Genomic DNA, 23,016 nt, shown 5'->3' with positions numbered 1-23,016 from the left:
TAAGAGGTAGTCTGGTGTATGTGTGCAAGGGGGGAGGTCCCGCCATACTCAAGCTTGATTCCAAATCCGAATGGAGCATGGACCAGCGAAGTTTTTTTCAAAGTGCTGCACTGTTCTCTTACTTTCCTCTTTTCTGAATCCAGATTTTCATTTGCTAGATGTTCTACTCCACCAAAAATTACTGGCAAGGAAGAAGGTGCAAGAGTGCCTTGCAAAATGATCCAGTCAGGAAATCCCACAGACCACTGAGTGCTAGGATACTACTTTTCTGGTTTTCTTTTTTTAGTACCTAAAAAGATAAGGGATCTGGAGTCTTCCTGGATTCTAGCAACCTAAACACATTTATCCTTGTGTGGCCATTTTGCATGGTCACACTGCAGTCTTTTCCTTGTGTGGCTGTTCTGCATGGTGACACTGCTGTCTGTTCCTTGTGTGCCTGTTCTGCATGGTGACACTGCTGTCTGCTCCTTGTGTGCCTGTTCTGCATGGTCACACTGCAGTCTGTTCCTTGTGTGCCTGTTCTGCATGGTCACACTGCAGTCTGTTCCTTGTGTGCCTGTTCTGCATGGTCACACTGCAGTCTGTTCCTTGTGTGGCTGTTCTGCATGGTCACACTGCAGTCTGTTCCTTGTGTGGCCATTTTGCATGGTCACACTGCAGTCTTTTCCTTGTGTGGCTGTTCTGCATGGTCACACTGCAGTCTGTTCCTTGTGTGGCTGTTCTGCATGGTCACACTGCAGTCTCGTTCCTTGTGTGGCTGTTCTGCATGGTCACACTGCAGTCTGTTCCTTGTGTGCCTGTTCTGCATGGTCACACTGCAGTCTTTTCCTTGTGTGCCTGTTCTGCATGGTCACACTGCAGTCTGTTCCTTGTGTGCCTGTTCTGCATGGTCACACTGCAGTCTTTTCCTTGTGTGGCTGTTCTGCATGGTCACACTGCTGTCTGTTCCTTGTGTGGCTGTTCTGCATGGTCACACTGCAGTCTGTCTTTGCATGAGGTCAGATATACCCTTTGGACTTGCAGGATGCTTATCTGCGCAGAAACATTCCTGAGTTCTTCCACTCTCTTTGTAATGACAATTATTTCCGCTAGAATAATCTCCTCTAACTGCAACTCTTTCTGTCAAAGCATATTGCTTTTGTTTGTTTTTCATCAGAAAAGGCTGGCATTTAGAAGCAGTCTATCTTTCATGCCCAAGGTTGACAGAGAGTCTAATTTAAATCACTGTGTCAGTTTGCTTATGGTTTTTCCAAAGTATTCTGATCACAGAGACTGTATTCTGCACCATATGTATCCCATAAGGATTGTATGCTTTTTGTCTCCTTTGCCAAATGTAGACTAAGATAAACAATTACCAAGCACACCGTTTCTAGATGACTGGTCAGCTTTATTGCACAAGCGCACTGTTTATATGTGACTGGCCAGCAGTATTACACAATCACTCCATTTCTGGATGACTGGTCAGCTTTATTGTACAAGCACACCATTTCTAGATGACTAGCCAGCTTTCTTGCACGTTGTTATGTTAACCATGGGGTTGCAAGTACAGACCCCCCCCCCCAAGTTCACTCTACTAAGACAGTGGTTACCTTAATGACTTTTTCCCCACAACACCATTTTATTTAACACTTGTACAGCAGCAATTTAGGTCTTTTCTTATCCATTATGCTGGGCACAATCTCGAAGTCCAAGTGTTTTTTTACTCTGAAGGGATATCCTTTGGGTATATCGTTATCAGTGGCATGTTCTTTTGAGAGTGGCTACTCAGCAAAACTTAAAAAGGTGTTCTGTTTATTAAAGAAGGACCTCTTCTTACCAAGTACATAAGTTAGCTCTGTACTTACTTTAATGACAAATCTTTAAGAGAGCCAGTCTTCAGTAACATACTCTCACATTATCCCCCCAACCTTCGGCCTGTTCTGCTGTGCTATCTCCTGTCCTTTGTCTTTTCTTGTTTTCTTTCCTGTACCTTCTTACAAAAAAAAGAACTGGAGGGAGTGAGCTACATGTTTAATGATAGGAACGAAGGGGTACCTAGTAGCCGTGGAAAGTTTTATTTAATTATTGGGTCTAATGTCTGTGGTATGAATATTAATAGTTACTGAAGATGAATCATGTTTCAGATCGTAAGTGTATAATGTTCATATGCGGCTGACAAGTAAGTTTCCGCCCAGTGCCTGCATAGGATTCATATAGGCTGAAGATCTGTTCGCTTTCCGAAGGTGTTAAAGGTAAGATCATGAATCCCTTGTTGAGACTTTTTTTGTTTGAGTAGAGCACTGAGGATCACCTAACTGAATTAGAAAACAAGGAAACGATGGGAAAACGGATGGTCCACTTTACACCATCTGTCAGTATTTTGAAAATTTTACAACTCCCAGAAGCTCCTTTAGGAAATAGCAAAGGTTCTCAGTAGAAGAGGCAAGATAAGAAATGTATATAGCATGCCTTCCTAGAAAAAGTTTGACTCTGTGATCCAGACCTATGTGACTACCAAATTAATTGGGTTTGGCATCATGGTTATCAATTCATAGACACAAAATACAGGGTTTGATTCTGACCTCAGGTTATTGGCTAGGCTTAAAATGGCCCTTCAGGACAGTTAACCTAGTATTCGTCTATGAACTAAGACTATGTTGCTGAATAGTTCTTAAGAAAAAGTCAGTAAAGTATGTGCTACTTCAGTGACATTGCACAGAGTTTTATTTATTACTCGTAGTGTCAGACTTGTCAGGGATAAGTTAATTTAAGCTAAGTTCTGTTGGCTGAATATGATTAATCAGCTTCCTTTAATAATGCAGGATTCATGAATAACAGTTCCAGATACGGATGGCCCGTACTTGCAAATACCAGTCCGCCCTTCCCATATGAAATTTCTGAGATTTCAGGTTAGCCACTTATTAATTTCCAGTTCCCAGTTCTGCCTTTTGGCCTATCAGCTTTTCCAGTTGTATTTACATATATCTAGCTGTAGTGTTTGCCTACTTGATGGTTGAGCAAATTCAGGTGTCATCCTAATTGAACGATCATCTCGTAAGACCTCGATCCTTCAACCAGCTGAATGATTTTGCAGTAATTATACAAGTTAATCTTGTTCTAAAAGCTCCTACAGTACACCATCCTGTGCAGTTCAGTTATTCCGCTAATTTCTAAACTCAGACAGCTCATGGTGTATAAATCCTTAAGTGGTAAAGAAAAGGAAATTTCTGCATTGATGAGTGAATGGTCTTCCATCTGCTTTACTGAAGTAATACCATAGCAGTCTGGTAATAATGTCCTCAAACATTCAAATCTTGTTTAAAAACAAAACAAAACAAAAAAAATACGAGTAAAATGTTGATGAACCTAACAAAATGATGGCTTCCTGTTGAAATGTCAGCACTCAAAATGTTGAGTGGTGAAAAGCTGAAAAAAAAAGATAAAAAACACGGAAGAGTGAATCTCAGAAATCTTTCTTCTCTTTAAAACTTCTTTTTGCAGGAAGCAAGCCCCCCCAAACAAATATATACCAACTCCGAGATTGCCATAACTCAAAGAAAAGGGAATATTCTGAGAATTGTCATCTTGGACTTAGTATATGTAAGCCTGTTCTTTCGGCTATTCAGTCGCTGCTTTCTGGGACTCGGTCTAGCGGGCCCCGACATCCAACATTTCACATGATTACCCAAAAGGTTATTACATCTCTCTTAAAGGATATTTAGGTCAGGGGACATTCAATTAAAACCTTCTCAAGTTTTGTTATTCTAGTTCAACACATCATGGCAATACATGTAAAGGACTAAAAATATAAATAAATGATTGATATAGGTTGCAACCACACCAAATGGGCAAACTTCAGGCACAGTCCACATCTGATCATTTCTAATATCACTGAAATGTGGCTAAAGGACAGCTTTTGTTCTTCTGGATTTGTCAAAGAAAACTACCATACTTCTAGATGCAGGCAGTGAAGTAAAAAAAAAAAAGCCCCAAAACAATAAAACAAGTATTCAGATTAAAGGAATTGCAAATGGCTACCACCACGTATAGTGCTATGGTTTTTAACTGGGTAAAAACACACCTTATGCTTCGTAATAGCACCAGCCTGCACATTAGAACCATACAGAGCCCACCTCCTACCAACCTACTATTTATCGGAGATGAAACAGAGATTATATTAGGGGGTCTTTACCTTAAAAATATTAAAGAGTACAGTCAGCTATGCAGTTAAGAAGGATTTGTGGCTTTATGGGTCTGAAACAACTAGTCAAATACCTGAGGCCAAATTCAGTCCTGAATAATGACTCCTTGCTGGATTTACCCTTAACTGATATTCTGTGTTGCTGCTATCAGCTAGACTTTTGTGACCATTGTACCATCTGCTTAGTATGGTCTTTGAAAACAAAGACGGCAGTTCTGCAGTACATCAGGAAATTTATTTTCCAAAAAAAAAAAAATAATAAAACAAGTAAGACTGTCTCACCTTGGTTCTTTAGAATGAGTATTCTTTTTCCAAGTGGGGAAAAACTGAGACAATATTGTCCATGCTTTTGAGTCAACTCTCTGCAGTATAGTGCAGATGGCTAAGGGGAAAATGCCTGTATTTTACACCAAAAATTGTAGCCTTACTCAAAGAGATTCAATCTGCAAAAGATTGAAGTGGCATGCCTAAATCAGTGACTTTCACCACACTGCATAGAACTGAGAAAAATGCTGACTTTCAGCAAACACAGCAAAAATCACTATTTCTTAAAAATAAATTAACTGTATCAGCCTCTTCCCCCAAAATGCATCTGGAAATCAGTCAATGAACTGATAGAAAAAGTAACAAATAACTCACACTATAATTCAGCTAGACTGCCAAAACTTCATTGCGACAGTGCCAGCCAATTTAAGCCATGTTATTTATTTATTGATCGATTGACATCTGAGTACTGGGAAAGTCCTACTGAGTAGAAGCCCATTTTCAGAGGATGCCCAGGGGAAAAAGCTCCAAATTATTGCAAAACATTTTAAGAACAGTAATTTTACAACCTTCAGAATTAAAACAAAACATCTGCAGTTTAAATAATTATAACAAATTAGACACAATATAAAAATATTGGCTAAAAATGAATATAAACTTTATGGCAATCATTTAATATTTAGAGAAATGTACAGTTTGTACAACACAAGTACATAATAACCCTGAATCATAGAGACAGTGACTGAAATGATGTATTTCTAACCTTTCAAACTCAAGAGATAGAATAGGAACACAAATTATTAAAAAAAGGTTGACAAAAAGCAAGCTCAAAACTCTCTAAACTACATTCTTCATTTTTTTAAAATGACAGCCACTCCTCATCAATTTCAAAACCTACTGGCTACATTTTAGCTAGTCCTTTACAAAATGAATAGTTCCTTCACATTTTGAACATGGGTTTATCATCCGTCTGTCCAGAATACCATCTGTCTCCACTCCACAACATTTTAGACCCATTGCCATGGTATTTAAAAAAATATTTACACTCAGATTTATTGACACCGTAAACAAATAGTCTTTTGTAAGTTCATTAGCATATTTTTTGTAATGGATTTGCCACAGTGTTAGCTAACTATACTGTTACACTGTACATTTGTTGTAATATGAATTTTAGGCTACTAACAGGCATGTGCTTTGTAGGTATGATGACTGGTTTTGAATTGGTACACTGTAACGTTCATTTACAAAAACAGTAAAAGTGTTCTTTGACAAAGGTGTCATTAGTTCATTTTCAACCTGCCTTTCAAACAGGTTACAACAGATTTGTCTGGGGAGCTAACTTTGAGATGATGGGCATCTCTTGTGTGGCGTTCCTTTAGGCTCAGAATTGGGCCAAGTCTTTTTGTTTTGCTGATTTTAAGTAGCATGAAACAGCACCTGCCAGCCCTAAACACAGCTAGGTATGCAGATGATGTGTTATTACTAAAGACATAACTCTTAGGTTTACTTTTTTGCAGAGCCAGATCAAGGTCAAATGGAGCCCAAGGCAGAGGAATAGACCAGACCCCACCAGCCATTCTGATGTCTCATTACTTGTCTGTCTCCCCCAATTGCTACTCAGATCTGCCAGCGTGCATACTGTTATCTTCTTTACTTTTGAAATGAAGGCAGAGATAGATTTCATTTAAAACCTTTAAACATCCTTTGTTGCTCAGGTTAGTCCCACTAGGCTAGTAACGTCATTGCAGGGGAGACCCTTGATGGTATTTGTACTACATGGGGAAATTTAGCCAGGACATTGTAGAAGTTCCCCCTACTCAGGGCATTGTGGATCTTCCCCCCACTCAGGGCATTGTTGAAGTTCCCCATACTCAGGACATTGTGGATCTTCCCCCTACTCAGGGCATTGTGAATCTTCTCTCTACATAAGGCATTGTGGATCTTCCCCCTACTCAGGGCATTGTGGAAGTTTCCCCTACTCAAGGCATTGTAGATCTTCCCCCTACACAAGGCATTGTGGAAGTTCCCCCTACTCGAGGCATTGTGGATCTTCCCCCTACTCATGGCATTGTGGAAGTTCCCCCTACTCAGGGCATCGTGGATCTTCCCCCTACATAGGTCATTTTGGATCTTTCCCCTACTCAGGACATTGTGGATCTTCCCCCTACTCAGGGCATTGTGGATTTTCCCCCTACTCTTTTTGATAGTTCAGTTGGATGTAAAATATCTCGCAGTATGTGTCATTAAAACAGACAGATAGGGGCCTCAGGTTATTATCTCATCCAAAGGACGGCATACTCAGGAGTGCAATGGTCCCCCCAAAGTGCACTGTGGTATCAGTAATTCATCTACATGGTGTGGGAGTAGACCCCACAGCCTTCTGCACAAAAGGCAAGCATGCTACTTGTGCTACTAACACTGCTTTGAAATTCTATAGCACAAACACTGATGGCCATTTGCTAAACAGAAGTCACACATTGAAAACAGACTTAGCATGTGCAACAGTAAATTTATTTTTCCTTGAAACTTACATTCCTTGAAAATGCACCCCTGTAGTTTTGAAGATTTTTTTCTGTTAAGCAGTGAAACAAAATGTGTGCACGAATAGAAGACTGATGACTAAGTAACAGAGCATGTAGAAGCAGCACAAATATGACACTCCAGCAGGTAAAGCTGCAGTACACGCATTCAAACTTCCTTTCACCTTCACCTGAAAAGCACCTGCCAGGAGTGTCCTAGTACCAAAACCGGAGGGAGGTCTTCCTTTAGTAGCTCTGCACTCTGTCTCAAGTACAGCTGGGTTGGAGACCACTGTAAATATGTGTAGACCCCTAAGCCCAGCATCAACTTCTTCAAAAAAGCAGATGGTTTGCCTGTGACTGACAGAGCATCTTTAATGAGTGACACAAATGTTTCCCAAAATAAGTAGCCTACAACAGTACCCCCTGCTGTTCTCTTTCTTTAAGGATGAACACCCCCTTCTTCCTTTGGGTTTTATGCCTTTCCACACTTTTATCTCATCTGTGAAATATTAGTGAGGGCCAATAAAAATACTAGCATCAAGCAGATTCTTATAGCTCCAGAAAGATAGTTGGCAGTGATTCACACTTGCAGACTACTTGATGTTTTGTTGTGCTACATGCTTCTTTTACTTTGCAAACCACCATTATCTGGAATGAGCTCTTCACACAGACGTGCACTTGAACCTGAACATTTTATTATCTTCAGATAAAGGGATTCACATCAGACCAGAAGGCCTTAAATACTGAACACTTCAGACTCTCAATGAGACTTCTAGTGTTTTTTTTCTTTTTGAGAATTTTTTTGTAAGGTGATTACCCAAGCCAGAAAACTATTTGTTCATGCCTTTATCAGCGTTATGCAGTGTTTCACCTCAGCCAGAAAACTATTTGTTCATGCCTTTATCAGCGTTATGCAGTGTTTCACCTCTGCCAGAAAACTATTTGTTCATGCCTTTATCAGCGTTATGCAGTGTTTCACCTCTGCCAGAAAACTATTTGTTCATGCCTTTATCAGCGTTATGCAGTGTTTCACCTCAGCCAGAAAACTATTTGTTCATGCCTTTATCAGCGTTATGCAGTGTTTCACCTCAGCCAGAAAACTATTTGTTCATGCCTTTATCAGCGTTATGCAGTGTTTCACCTCTGCCAGAAAACTATTTGTTCATGCCTTTATCAGCGTTATGCAGTGTTTCACCTCAGCCAGAAAACTATTTGTTCATGCCTTTATCAGCGTTATGCAGTGTTTCACCTCAGCCAGAAAACTATTTGTTCATGCCTTTATCAGCGTTATGCAGTGTTTCACCTCAGCCAGAAAACTATTTGTTCATGCCTTTATCAGCGTTATGCAGTGTTTCACCTCTGCCAGAAAACTATTTGTTCATGCCTTTATCAGCGTTATGCAGTGTTTCACCTCAGCCAGAAAACTATTTGTTCATGCCTTTATCAGCGTTATGCAGTGTTTCACCTCAGCCAGAAAACTATTTGTTCATGCCTTTATCAGCGTTATGCAGTGTTTCACCTCTGCCAGAAAACTATTTGTTCATGCCTTTATCAGCGTTATGCAGTGTTTCACCTCAGCCAGAAAACTATTTGTTCATGCCTTTATCAGCGTTATGCAGTGTTTCACCTCAGCCAGAAAACTATTTGTTCATGCCTTTATCAGCGTTATGCAGTGTTTCACCTCTGCCAGAAAACTATTTGTTCATGCCTTTATCAGCGTTATGCAGTGTTTCACCTCAGCCAGAAAACTATTTGTTCATGCCTTTATCAGCGTTATGCAGTGTTTCACCTCAGCCAGAAAACTATTTGTTCATGCCTTTATCAGCGTTATGCAGTGTTTCACCTCTGCCAGAAAACTATTTGTTCATGCCTTTATCAGCGTTATGCAGTGTTTCACCTCTGCCAGAAAACTATTTGTTCATGCCTTTATCAGCGTTATGCAGTGTTTCACCTCAGCCAGAAAACTATTTGTTCATGCCTTTATCAGCGTTATGCAGTGTTTCACCTCAGCCAGAAAACTATTTGTTCATGCCTTTATCAGCGTTATGCAGTGTTTCACCTCAGCCAGAAAACTATTTGTTCATGCCTTTATCAGCGTTATGCAGTGTTTCACCTCAGCCAGAAAACTATTTGTTCATGCCTTTATCAGCGTTATGCAGTGTTTCACCTCAGCCAGAAAACTATTTGTTCATGCCTTTATCAGCGTTATGCAGTGTTTCACCTCAGCCAGAAAACTATTTGTTCATGCCTTTATCAGCGTTATGCAGTGTTTCACCTCAGCCAGAAAACTATTTGTTCATGCCTTTATCAGCGTTATGCAGTGTTTCACCTCAGCCAGAAAACTATTTGTTCATGCCTTTATCAGCGTTATGCAGTGTTTCACCTCAGCCAGAAAACTATTTGTTCATGCCTTTATCAGCGTTATGCAGTGTTTCACCTCAGCCAGAAAACTATTTGTTCATGCCTTTATCAGCGTTATGCAGTGTTTCACCTCTGCCAGAAAACTATTTGTTCATGCCTTTATCAGCGTTATGCAGTGTTTCACCTCTGCCAGAAAACTATTTGTTCATGCCTTTATCAGCGTTATGCAGTGTTTCACCTCAGCCAGAAAACTATTTGTTCATGCCTTTATCAGCGTTATGCAGTGTTTCACCTCAGCCAGAAAACTATTTGTTCATGCCTTTATCAGCGTTATGCAGTGTTTCACCTCAGCCAGAAAACTATTTGTTCATGCCTTTATCAGCGTTATGCAGTGTTTCACCTCAGCCAGAAAACTATTTGTTCATGCCTTTATCAGCGTTATGCAGTGTTTCACCTCAGCCAGAAAACTATTTGTTCATGCCTTTATCAGCGTTATGCAGTGTTTCACCTCAGCCAGAAAACTATTTGTTCATGCCTTTATCAGCGTTATGCAGTGTTTCACCTCAGCCAGAAAACTATTTGTTCATGCCTTTATCAGCGTTATGCAGTGTTTCACCTCAGCCAGAAAACTATTTGTTCATGCCTTTATCAGCGTTATGCAGTGTTTCACCTCAGCCAGAAAACTATTTGTTCATGCCTTTATCAGCGTTATGCAGTGTTTCACCTCAGCCAGAAAACTATTTGTTCATGCCTTTATCAGCGTTATGCAGTGTTTCACCTCAGCCAGAAAACTATTTGTTCATGCCTTTATCAGCGTTATGCAGTGTTTCACCTCAGCCAGAAAACTATTTGTTCATGCCTTTATCAGCATTATGCAGTGTTTCACCTCAGCCAGAAAACTATTTGTTCATGCCTTTATCAGCGTTATGCAGTGTTTCACCTCAGCCAGAAAACTATTTGTTCATGCCTTTATCAGCGTTATGCAGTGTTTCACCTCAGCCAGAAAACTATTTGTTCATGCCTTTATCAGCGTTATGCAGTGTTTCACCTCAGCCAGAAAACTATTTGTTCATGCCTTTATCAGCGTTATGCAGTGTTTCACCTCAGCCAGAAAACTATTTGTTCATGCCTTTATCAGCGTTATGCAGTGTTTCACCTCAGCCAGAAAACTATTTGTTCATGCCTTTATCAGCGTTATGCAGTGTTTCACCTCAGCCAGAAAACTATTTGTTCATGCCTTTATCAGCGTTATGCAGTGTTTCACCTCTGCCAGAAAACTATTTGTTCATGCCTTTATCAGCATTATGCAGTGTTTCACCTCTGCCAGAAAAATATTTGTTCATGCCTTTATCAGCTTTATGCAGTGTTTCACCTAACAGAATTGCTATAAGAAGCAATCAGTCAGGGTAAATTTTATACAGGCAGTCGTAATTTAGAATATGTAATGGGCAGATGTGAGGATGACCAGGTTATGAACCTCGTACATTGCTTGTGGGTCATTGAGTGAATAGTGCAGTTAGAGGTATCTTTCTTCAGACAACAGTGCTTTTTTCCCCTAAACTTTGTAGTAGATGTGCCGTCCGCATAAACACACATTCATGGAACTTTTCTGCATAGGAAAGTAAAATTGCATTGTGTTTGCTGAGCTTGAGTCACCAGAAAAGCTAAATATATGCTTTATGTAGTCTCTGAGGAGCATTGAGTTTCTGGGTAGCTATGAATGTATTTCATCCCAGATAGACAGACCTCACAGGTTTGTTATCACTGTCTGTGGTGGAAACATCAGGGAGCAGTGCCATGTATACTGAGACACAAAGACTAAACGTAGCTGTATATTGGAAGGATGGCTTCAACGGAAATTGTTAGCTTTTGTCTTGATTGTTGTATTCCCGTGGGTAGGTTTCCTTTGATAATCAAGCATCATGTCAGAGACGTATTGCTGATCGACTTCATGGGTTAACTTTCTGTATGTGTTCCAAAGGCAAACAGCTGTTATTAACGTCCAAAATGCGTTTATTAACAAGAAATAAAATGCATGAAGCACTTTTCGTTGTCCGTAATACAACTTTCTCAAATGCAAACTACATTCGATATACAATATTCTACTGCTGAAATGAAAACCTAAAACATCATGTGACTGCTACTCCCAATCGCTTGATAGCTCATGGGTTTACATCACTGTTCTTTCATGAAACATTAACAGGCGGGGAACGAATAGTGAGTGAAACAAACTCACTCACAACGTAAACACTGAATATTCACAAAACCAGTGTGCCACACAATCTCAGCCCTTAAGGCAAAATAACATACCAAACATACTAGTAATAAGTGACTCTATAGTCAGGCACACTGACGTCCCACTCACTAGGTTGAATAAGGAGAAGGGTTACTGTTAGCTGCCTGTCTGGTGCCAGGATCCGCAACATAACACAAGCACTCAGGTCACTCTGGAACAAGTACAAATATGACTGTCATTTCCATGTTGGTGTGAATGACCTGAGTCGTACCTCCCTGGACTACATGAAAAGAGACATGGAAGAGCTCTCTGATCACGTAGCCCAGGCTGGTATGACCCTGAGTAGCATCCTGCCCTCGCCAAGAAAGATACCCACGGTATAAAGAAAAAATTATCAATTTCAACAATTGGCCAAGTTTCTCGTGTCATTCAAAGGGGATCCAATATCTGTCCGCCTGGGATGACATACTCGATAAGCCACGCTGCTTTGCTAAAGACGGCTTGCATCTGCCACCCTTAAGCTTTCGAATACTGGCCAAGGCTCTTGCCACCCCCATAGTGCCTTTTTTAGGCAAGACTCAAAAGACACATCCACCACCGTAAATAGCACAAGTAACAAAAAAACTAAGGGTAATGCTACTCAATGCCAGAAGTCTAAACCTCAAAATGCACGCACTCAAGGCACTCCCCAGTATGGAGAAAATTGATATATGTGCAGTAACAGAAACCTGGTTTAAGGCTCCAGAGAGCACCCCAGCGCTACCAGGCTACAACACATACCATACATTAAGGCCACAGAACCTGGACCGAAATACAAAAGGCAGGGGCGTATCCATATTCATCAAGGATACCCACACCTCCAGGTTAGTGGCACAGCACAATGCTTCAGAGGTCATCCACGTGCAACTAACAACGGCCAAAACTGCAGTTCAAATTGTAGCTTGCTACAGATCACCCACCATGTCCCAGGACCCCCATTCCACGTTTCTGGAAATACTGGGAAACATAAAGGTCCTACCAAACACCTTAATATTGGGTGATTCCAATTACCCAAACATTAACTGGGAGAACTACAAGTACTAACTCCCTTGCCCGACATTTCCTAGAATTTATAAACTCAAACGCCCTGGATCAACTGGTCAACACTCCCACCAGAGGTGACAATATATATTGGACCTAGTCATCACCAACATGGGTGACAGGTGTTCCACACCAGTCAACCCCTCGCTGGTTAGATCTGACCATAAACGAATCACTTTGGATATTCATTCCGCCCCCACCCCCAGACAAGAAAACCACTGTGAAAAACTTTTCAAAAGCAAACTTCACGTTACTTAAGGCGGAGGTGGAAAGTTTCAAAGCCCCCATGCTAAAGGATAATGCTGTCCAAGCTGCAAAATCCTTTACTAATGCATTCTATGAGCACCTACAAGAATGCATGGATCCTGATATCCCAAGCAAAAAAGAAGTCAGTTAAACAGCAAAGAACCAAACCAGGAAGTAAATGCACACACAGCCAGGAGATGGAACAGTTCGTTGTAAGTTCACCAAAGCAGATTCAATAAATCCAGGTAGGCACCAAACAAATTCAAATAATTCCTTTATTTAGAACCACAGAATGATACCACACAAGCGCTTTCACTCAGACAAATTCTGAGCTTTATCAAGTGGCACCATGCTGTTAAATCAGGTGTCTTATATACCTTGAGAATCCTAAATTAATTAGGAAGCACTGCCAATTGACATTTTATAGAGACTGTGCGCTTTTCCACATATTTAAAAATTCCATTAAAACAAAATATATAAAACTAGTGGTAAAGTATGCTTAAAATAATGCATTAATGCATCTATTACTGCTAAAAATGTTAATAACATAAAAATAAGCAAAACATTGTACACTATTTCCCTGATGTTTAACTTTGTAGTGAAACTTGCTGTTTGCAAAAATCTGCACTTCTTTTGAAAATTGAAATAAGATGGAATGACTTGACATACCAAATGTTGTTCACATAATTGTGATATAAAGCTAATGCCTAATGTGGGTATAATAATATTTTCTTGGCCTCGTTCCCAAGCAAAACCATGACTAACTCCTCCAAGAAAAGGAAACCAGTCTGGTGGACCCCTGCCATAAACAAGCTATACAGTAGAAGGAGGAAACTAGTACAGAAAAGAGTAAAATCCCAAGAAAGAAAGACATCCCTGATCAGTATCAGCAAGAAACTACGATCCCTCATAAAATCATCCAAGGCGAGCTTCAAAAGAAAAATTGCCAAGGACTCCAAAGATAACCACAAGGCATTCTTTAGCTATGTCAAGAATCTAAGTGGCAATGCTCAGATCTGCTCAGAGTTGGTGCAGAATGGCACAAAATACACTGACCTGATCGATATTGCCAACATCCTGGCAGACAGGTTCAGTGCAAACTTCACCCCCAAAAGGACCCATACCAGAAGAATGTAGAGCCCCTGAAATCAGACACTCTGGTTTAAAACAGCCCTCTCCAAAGCCAAAAACACAGCATCAATGGGACCGGACAGTGTCCCAGGCTGCATCCTACACAATCTCAAAGACGAAATATCCCCTCACCTAAACACACTGTTCAAACTCAGTCTCTCCACAGGCTACGTACCCATAGAGTGGCGCACCGCAACGGTTATTCCGCTCCACAAAGGTGGAGACACAACAGACCCCGAGAACTATCACTCTATAAGCCTAACTAGCTTGGTCTGCAAGGCTATGGACCACATCATTATGGAACTCCTTAACAGACATTGGGAACCTCCAAACACTGGACCCTACCCAGTTCGGCTTTAAGGGCAGATCATGTCTTCTAAACCTGGTGGACTTCTTTGAGACCATTACCAAGGTTATAGAGGGAAAGATGGTACACACAGCCTACCTAGACTTCACAAAGGCCTTCAACACCATTCCCCATTTTGGTATTATAGACAAGCTCACCAGCCTGAACATAAACCCCTATGTTCCAAGATGATTTGCCAACTGGCTCACGGACAGAACCCACATGGTGAGAGTTGCGGGACCTAGGTCTGACTCTAAACCGGTTACAATTGGCATTCCCCAGGGCTCAGTCTTACAACCCCTGCTGTTCGGCATATACTTCTCAGAGGTACAGGCAAGCACAGGAGGACTATAGCTGACCAAGTTTACAAACGACTGCAAACTAGTGGCTATAATTGGCTCTCCGGCTGACATAGACATCCTCCAAAAGGGTCTCACTGAGATGGATACCTGATGTCAAAATCATGGCCTCAAGCTAAATGCCAAAAAGTGCGTAGTCGTCCCCTTTGGAAAAAACAAAGTACCCACAGGCTACCATATAGGTGGTAGTCCCCTAAATATGGAAAACATAATAAGGTATCTGGGGACCCAAGTAGATAGTAATCTCTCCTTTGATAATCACATTGCCAAAGTGATTAGAAAATCTTTCTATGTGGCCCACCTAATCACAAAAGGGTTTGCATCCAGATCAAAAGAGGTCATTGTGCCCCTCTACTCATCAGACCAGTCATAGAGTACAACGCCCTATTTGGGATGTACCTTACAAGACACCTGCAACAGCTGGAAAAGACCACAGAAGTACCTCACCAAGAGGATCACTGGCCTCAAACTGATGCCCTATGTAGCTCGACTGAAGAAACTCCAGCTGTACTCTGTTGCATACCGCCTACTCGGAGGTGATCTCTGCCTGACATACAGGGCCCTGTCCAACCCAGAATTGGACATGCTCCACCTAAAGAAAACCTTATCCCCTCGAGCCACACACTCAAGGGATCTAAACCTCACTACAACAATAAGGACATGCTGGAGGGATAGATTCCTGTCCCAGAGACTTTCCATGCTTTGGAAGAAGATTCCAGTCTACATTAGGCAGAGCTCCTCACTAACGCTCTTCAAGAGAAGCCTTGACGAGTGGATGGGAAACAAAGTTTGCCCCGGGGATCACTTCAGTAGCTCTGCTGGACAGAGGCACAGGGAACTAATCTAAAGGGGCGGCGAAAGCCAACACATTCTGGCTAGGCTTATAAATGCCTTTGGGCAGATAGCCTAGTACCTACCTATGAACCTAATAATGTAAAAACAGTACTTGAATAACTACTTGAATGAACTAACAACCTTGGATAAGCAACTAGAATTAAAAATTATTAAACATTGTTAAAAGTTGTCAGAAGGTTGTCAAGAACACAACCAATAACTTGGTGATCTTGTTGGATAGTGGATCTAACATACAGAAGAATGAATAACTTTGTAAATATTTATTTAAAACATTTGAACAACATAAATACTAAAGTGACATAACCTAACTAAACACTCATTAATGATAGGTAGGTTTAGTCGCATCAGTGGGACAAAAATCAGTTTAACATATGACACAACTGTCCATATTGTGCAGAAAGTACATTGTAGAAAGTCTAATTTAAACCTTCAAAGTTACAAATCAGAACTGTGAGTGAGTTTATTATTCACTGTTTACGTTGTGAGTTTATTATTCACTGTTTACGTTGTGAGTGAGTTTGTTTCACTCACTATTCTTTCCCCGCCTGTTAACAATGCTTCATGAATGAACAGTGATGTAACCCATGAGCTATCACGCGATTGGGAGTAGCAGTCACATGATGTTTTAGGTTTCCATTTAAGCAGTAGAATATTGTATATCGAATGTAGTTTGCATTTGATAAAGTTGTATTACGGACGACGAAAAGCGCTTCATGCATTTTATTTCTTGTTAATGCATTTTGGACGTTAATAACAGCTGTTTGCCTTTGGAATACATACAGATTGTGATTGGACTCTCATGCGACTCGCAGCCTGTTTCCTGTCTTTTGCCTAATTTGTCTTTTTTGGTTGAGTTCTCATGAGTTAACTTTCACTGGCTCGCTTAGCTGTTTACTAAAGCTAGTCCCGTAACAAGCACCTAATCCTTGAAGCAGCTAGATAGCACAAGCTGCAACACTGTTGTCTCTTACGTCTTCATTGATGCTTGGTAAAGGGCAGTGCACACCCTCTGGAACTTGGTGCTTTTGAGATGGGACTTCTTAGTTACTCCTTCCCTTCTGAAAGTGATCCGTTCCTTTTCATGTGGGAAGTTCCTTCACTCTTCAGATCGTATCACCTTGGAATAGTAGACGGGACTCGACTAATCTTGCCTTACATGTACAAATGATCACCATTAATTTAGTCCTCACTATGTCTATGTCTTGCCAGTATATTCATACTCTTCAGATGTAAATACATCTTCCAGTCTTCATAGATGTAATTGCCTCGATAACCATCACATATTAAAAAATTCTTTTAAAAAATGAATTAAAAACTATTGTGTGAGTTAATTAGGTTAGTCCCGTTCAGTAATTGATATTCCCCGTTCTATTTGGAGAGCTGTATGCGCACGTTTTCTAATATTATTTCACTGGCTACTCAGGATGTACAAATACTTAACACAGTAATAATTATAACTGTGACCTGCTGGCTGCCCTTAGGGCAAGAAGGATCATACCTGACAACTTGACCTGGCAAAGTTCCATCCCCTAGTCTCTTGGAACAGCACTCCACCTCCCTTTTTGTCTGCCTCTTTCTGCTCATCACTGTTGTAAATCTGCCCTATTCTGCACAATCCAGGACTTGTGACATTTGGTCTGTACATTCATTTCTAGTTATTGCAGAACCTCATTGTTGTACAAGTCTGCTAATGTCATAATTGTGTACTGAGTAACACTGTCTTGCAGTGTATCCCTACGGATTAGTTGTATTTATAAGCCGTAGATGGATACGTTCCGCTGTGCTGCTTAGGCTTTTTTGGCTATGCTTTGCTGCATAGTATGTAACTTGGTTTAGGATTTACCAGTGGTTGTGTTTCTTTTTTCCTTTTGTTCTGAGATTGTTTGTGTTCTATTACATTATGTCGCCAGGACTGATATGTTGTTCTCTTTGCTTTGTTCGGTGTGCTACATATGAAGTTGCTGGTTTTACTTTGCTCTGACTGTTTCAGCTGTTTTGGGGTCTGCACTTTGTTTTCTTTTGGTGCTGCTTGATGCTCTTCTTTCATGGTGGGGGTTTTATGAAACTTTGGAACTTGCATTTGTACTGTTGGTCTTGCTGGGGATAGAAATTCATAGTTTAAAGGAATATCTTTTGCCAAGCTGCAGCTGGGATGCACAATTGGCTCTGTGTGCAATACCACAGCTGGTACACCCTCAAATCTTGAGGAGACAAGAAAAAAAAATCAAAAGTCTGCTACAGTTGGGGACAAAAGGAAAAGTCACTCTAGCTGTAATTAATGATAGGTACCAGCGGTCCCCCCAAACTTTAGCAAAGAGTTATACTGGCTCCTTGATATAGTTGCTAACATATAAGCAATGTTTTTTTAATCATTTAAACAGCTGCATGCCTCTGACTTGCTGGTAATGATTGACACCTCCAGTACAGTACTGATTGTACAAAGGCCGGCCCCCCTTCCCTCCACACTTTCAGCTGGAGGATTTTGTTAGCTTTCTTGGGATTGCGTAACTCACATTTAACTTCTTTGCTGTAGGAACTGCATTGTTGCCTTGCCACTTTTGCTTAGTAACGTCTAGTACTTTTGACAGAACTGGATTTCATTTGCATTGCGCAACTGTGTATGTTTTGTGTGTTCGTTGTTGCACAACTGTGTATGTTTTGTGTGTTAGTTGTTTACTTCAGTGTTTTATTCTTCTCCTTATAATGTGTATAAAAATGGGAGTAGAAGACCAGTTCCTGTTAAATCTTGTATTTGTGGATTAACAAGAGTCAGTCATTTCTAATTCCTTTTTGTATGTTAGAATTATTTTTGAGTTGTTGTATCCAGCTACATCTGTGTTACAGTTTTAATTCTTTAGTTGTATGTGTTCCTTTTGCATCTCTCAGCTCTTCGTTAGATTTAAGCCCTCAAAAGTTGAATTAAATTGTCTTGCTGCTTTTTGCACCCTTTCTAACTTGTGCTTTAAATAAATCTTCCTGCCATATACACTTTGGTCCCCTCATGCCATAGTGTACTTTCCTGTTATTGCTGTGTGTTGTGCCTCCCTGGATTGCCCTCCTGTTCATAGGTTGGTACTAGGATATCGGCCCTAGGGCCTATACAAGTCTAGCCATAACAATTCCCTGGCTGTTTCTTCCCACACTATTTACTTCCCTGGACCCCTTACGAGTTAATCCTTTCTTGTAACTCTCCCCAGCTACTTGTAAAAATATGTAAATAACTGTCTGCTGCACTTTTCTTGTTTAGAAAAAAAAAAGTAATGTAATACATTCAAAATATAAAAATGTAAGCAAGAATGCATGTTGCCTTTTTAACTTTAGCTCATTAATACAGGTAATATTTTAGCACTAGGACAAATATCCATATGGCTGTGATCGTACATGCTACAGCGCACTGTATTGTCAAAGTTCAGTCTTCATATTGTTAAAGTATGGGATTGGCCAGTCTAAGGGAGCTGCGTGCCGTTACACAATGTAGCTGTGCGATTGTGCGTTTGGCCTGACAAATTTGAAGAAAGCTAGGTTTTGGCTTCGCACCAAAGTTGTTATTCCTTTTTACTTTTTTTTTCCAGTCCATGGTTCTGAAGACGAGTCAAAGCCTATTCTAGCAAGCAGGTAGCTCAAGACGCAAGCCAACTTCCTGGCGGGGGTGTCACTACTGTCATTGAGCACATAACATTTACGTAGCATCACTGACAGCTACGCCTATCCACCTATGGAAACTGGAGGCCATCCCAAAAAATTCATGTCCGCATAGGAACAGTTTGCAAGCTTCACATGGAATGCACCCCATCTGAGAATTGTACCTGTAAACCAAGCACAGCAAGGTAGCATTACTGACTTCCTCAGCAATGTGCAGCCCAAACCTTGAAGTGTTTGAAATCAAACTACCTTCTGCAGCTAAATCTTTGACTTCCTGATTGTTATGCATAAAGAGGCAGTGATGTGTATAACAAATGTAGGTAAAACAAATGACAGTATCACTTTTAACAGCATTCTTTGTTTCACTGTGTCTGAAGCCACGACTAGGAGGGTGATACAAGCTTATTTTTCTCTCTGTCTTTCTTTCTGTTGTTGTTCTTTTTTAAATTGGCTAGGTAATTGACTTGCATATCTTGAAGGTAGGGAAATGTTGAAAGGAATTACTGAGGGGAAAGCTGCCAAAGAAGGACAATGTTTGTTCCAAATTTCAGAAAACTGTATTTTTCAGGATTGCATCATTTATAAGTACTGCATGTTCTTCTTGTGAAATGATGCAGTCTGGCAACTCTCTTTAAATTACACAAATAACTGTGAGTGCATTTCCACTGACATTTTTAAACAAATATTGTTCCTTTGTTTCATGCCTTCTGGTGCTCATGTAGGTGGATGTTATTGCCTGTACTAACTGCAGCTGGCCTGATAAGAGCACATATACCCTTGAATTAAGCAGTGGTCTTAAATGTCCTCCTGTTTCCGGAAAATTCTGTGGTGCCTATCCTCCACAAGCTAATTGTCTGCATATAAAACTGATATCTGTTTTTTTAGTAGTGGGTCACGATAGTTAATGTTAATCTGAAATGCAGGGCAGCCACAAAGTGCATTGTACTTTCTGACCAGTGAGCATGTAGCAACATCACAGAAACTTCTTTGAGCACTTTGTTCGTGCACTAGCAAACATGGCTTTGCATTGCAGACACAACCTGAGAAGTTTGGCCTTATTGTAGTCAGTACTCAAGGTCCTTTAAACTGAAGTATAATTTACAGACATGCTATGTTCTCCTTCACTGGAACTGTTTTGTTTAGTCCTGGTTTATTTTTTAAGTATTAACCCAAGACCCAAGGAAACTTGCTTTTCATTGTTTGTTCCCAAGTGCCAGCTTTCATCATTCACTCCTCTGTTGTCCATGTTCTAGTTACTTCTTTTCATTATTAGGTAGCATTATGTTGTGAAACAGCTCTGAGAAACACTATATCCTTAAATTCAGGAAGCAATATAGTTATATAGACAGCCCAAGTAAAATGTGTACACACCCTGGATATGCACAGATAGGTCTGGTACTATGTGATCACACCCTTTGTATCCATAGGCAGGTAGCACTTAACTGGTTGAATTTCATATTATTATAAAGATTATTCAATAAGTAAACTCACCGAATGTGCTGGAGGTACCAGATGTTGCTGCTGTTTTTTTTAAGTTATGCTCAGCTGATTTTGGCATTATGTTTATTTTGTAGGTTTCAGCGGTGCAGTTGCACATATAAAGGATGCATATTCACAAGCGTTGCATTTGGTGTTAGTGTTCTCGATGTCAAACTGTAGATTTATTTTGAAGAGTTGATGCACTGGTAGATTTGGATAAGTTGTACTTGTATTGTGGTGACTTACTGTTGAGTTGGGGTGGATGTCCGTGGACAGCCTGAGTATTGTGTGGACACACCCTGGATCTCCATAGACAGACCGGGCATCATGAAGCCTAGATATAATATGGACACACCTGGGTATCCATAGACAGCTCGGGTATAGTATGGACATACCTGGGTACCATGCGGCGTGGATATAATATGGAAAGACCTGGATATCCATAGATGGTTTGGGTATAATATGGACACACTTGGGTTTCTGTAGATGGCCTGGGTATAATATGGACACACCTGGGTATCCATTGACAGCTCGGGTATAATATGGACACACCTGGGTACCATGCGGCCTGGATATATTATGGACAGACCTGGATATCCATAGATGGCCTCGGTATAATACAGACACATCTGGGTATCCATATATGGCCTGGGTGTAATATAGACACATCTGTGTATCCATAGACAACCTGGGTATAATATGGACACACCTGGGTATCCATAGATGGCTAGGGTATAATATGCGCGTACATGGGTATCTATGTACAGCCCAGGTGCAATATGGAGAGGACTAAGACCATTTGAAAATATGTCATTTACTGTTCACTACAGGTAGATGTGACAAGAAAGGTATCAAACAGTGCCTCTTGTAGTGTCTTTCCAGGTGATTTATTTTGTGTTATGAAACGTTTAGCAGATCTTTACAAGGATGTCCTGCAACTTATTTTACCAGATGTCCTATATTGCCTCACTAGATGACATTTGGGTTGCTGCCACCTGGTTGTGTTTACATCCCTGTGCAAAACATTGTGTCCTAAATTTGAACATGATCTCAAGGTCCAGATCTTACTTCATGACCACATCATCAAAGTGGAATCAGGTGGTGACTCTGTCCTTGTCTTGTCCTGCAGCAAAAAAAAACATTTAAAATCGGATGTAGTGTGTACGTTGTACACACAATTTCCACACTTTTCTAGCTGGTCAGTCAGTATCTTTTCATAGTCTATCCCTTATCTGTCAGATCAAACATTTCTTACATTATATTGAAGAACATTGTCTTCTGCAGTGACAATTGAAAAGGAACTGAAACTTTTCAGTAAAAAACAGCCTTAAGTGGGTCTTTGAATCATAGGAAGTTACTAGACTATTGGCCATGAGGCCTTTACAAGCCTAGCCAAGAGTTTAGCTCATGTTCTGACAAATCAGCACCCAATACCCCTGTCCAGCAGGGATCACAGGTGGAATCCCAGGGGCGTAGTTTCTGTTCCACTTCCAGTTATTCAGGTTGTGCTTAAAAAGGGATAATGAGGTACTCTATTTGACATGGAGAGGGAGTCTATTCCACAAAGGGGGAGTCTCTGGGACACAAATCTGTCACAAGTCCTATTGATATCACAGACCAGTTTCAGATTGCGAGTGCGGGTTACTCGAGTGGAGCTTGACTTGCAGATATGCATCAGGGCAGGGTCTGAGATTGCTTTGTATGCCAGACAGAGGTCACCTCTGAGGAGTCAGTATGAGACTGAGAAGAGGGACAGGGCTTTTAACTTATCTGTGGAGGGTGGGTGTTTGCGGCCCTGGATTCCCCTGATGAGGAACCTCTGTGGTCTCTCCAGCTGCTGCATATGCTTTGTGAGGCACATGCCGAAAGGGGCATTGTACTCAATAATGGGTCTTATAAGGGAGGAATACAGGGATGTTATGACCTCCTTGTCCCTGGGTGAGATACCCTTCCTAATGAGATGGGCCATGTAGAAAGCCTTCTGTACAACAGAGGCACTATGGTAGTCAAAAGTCAGGTTGCTATCAACCTGGGTGCCCAAGTTCCTCACAACTGGATTGTGTGCTTAGGACCTTGTTATCAAAGTGATAATTTGTGGGGACGTCACTCTCCCCAAAGGGAATGATGATGCATTTTTTTGACATTCAGTTTGAGGCCATGTTTCTGGCACCGGTCATTTGCTTGGGTGAGAAACTGCTGGAGGATGTCTGCATCACTAGGGGAAGTGATGACCATGCCCAGCTTGCAGTCATCTGCAAACTTAGTCATCCATAGTCCACTGATTTTAAAAAGTATAACCTAAGACTGATCACTGT

General features: G+C 40.8%; 1 protein-coding gene across 1 annotated transcript in view; it reads left to right on the top strand.

Moving 5' to 3' along the window:
- LOC122790395 (protein KHNYN-like) overlaps window positions 1-23,016 on the top strand; it is a 712,085-nt gene that overhangs the window by 92,027 nt on the left and 597,042 nt on the right. The window lies entirely within an intron of this gene.

This window comes from Protopterus annectens, chromosome 16.part0, assembly GCF_019279795.1.
Source record: "Protopterus annectens isolate FY-2018-M chromosome 16.part0, PAN1.0, whole genome shotgun sequence".
Classification (NCBI taxonomy): Eukaryota; Metazoa; Chordata; order Ceratodontiformes; family Protopteridae; genus Protopterus; species Protopterus annectens.
This window is presented reverse-complemented; position numbering and strand designations above follow the sequence as displayed.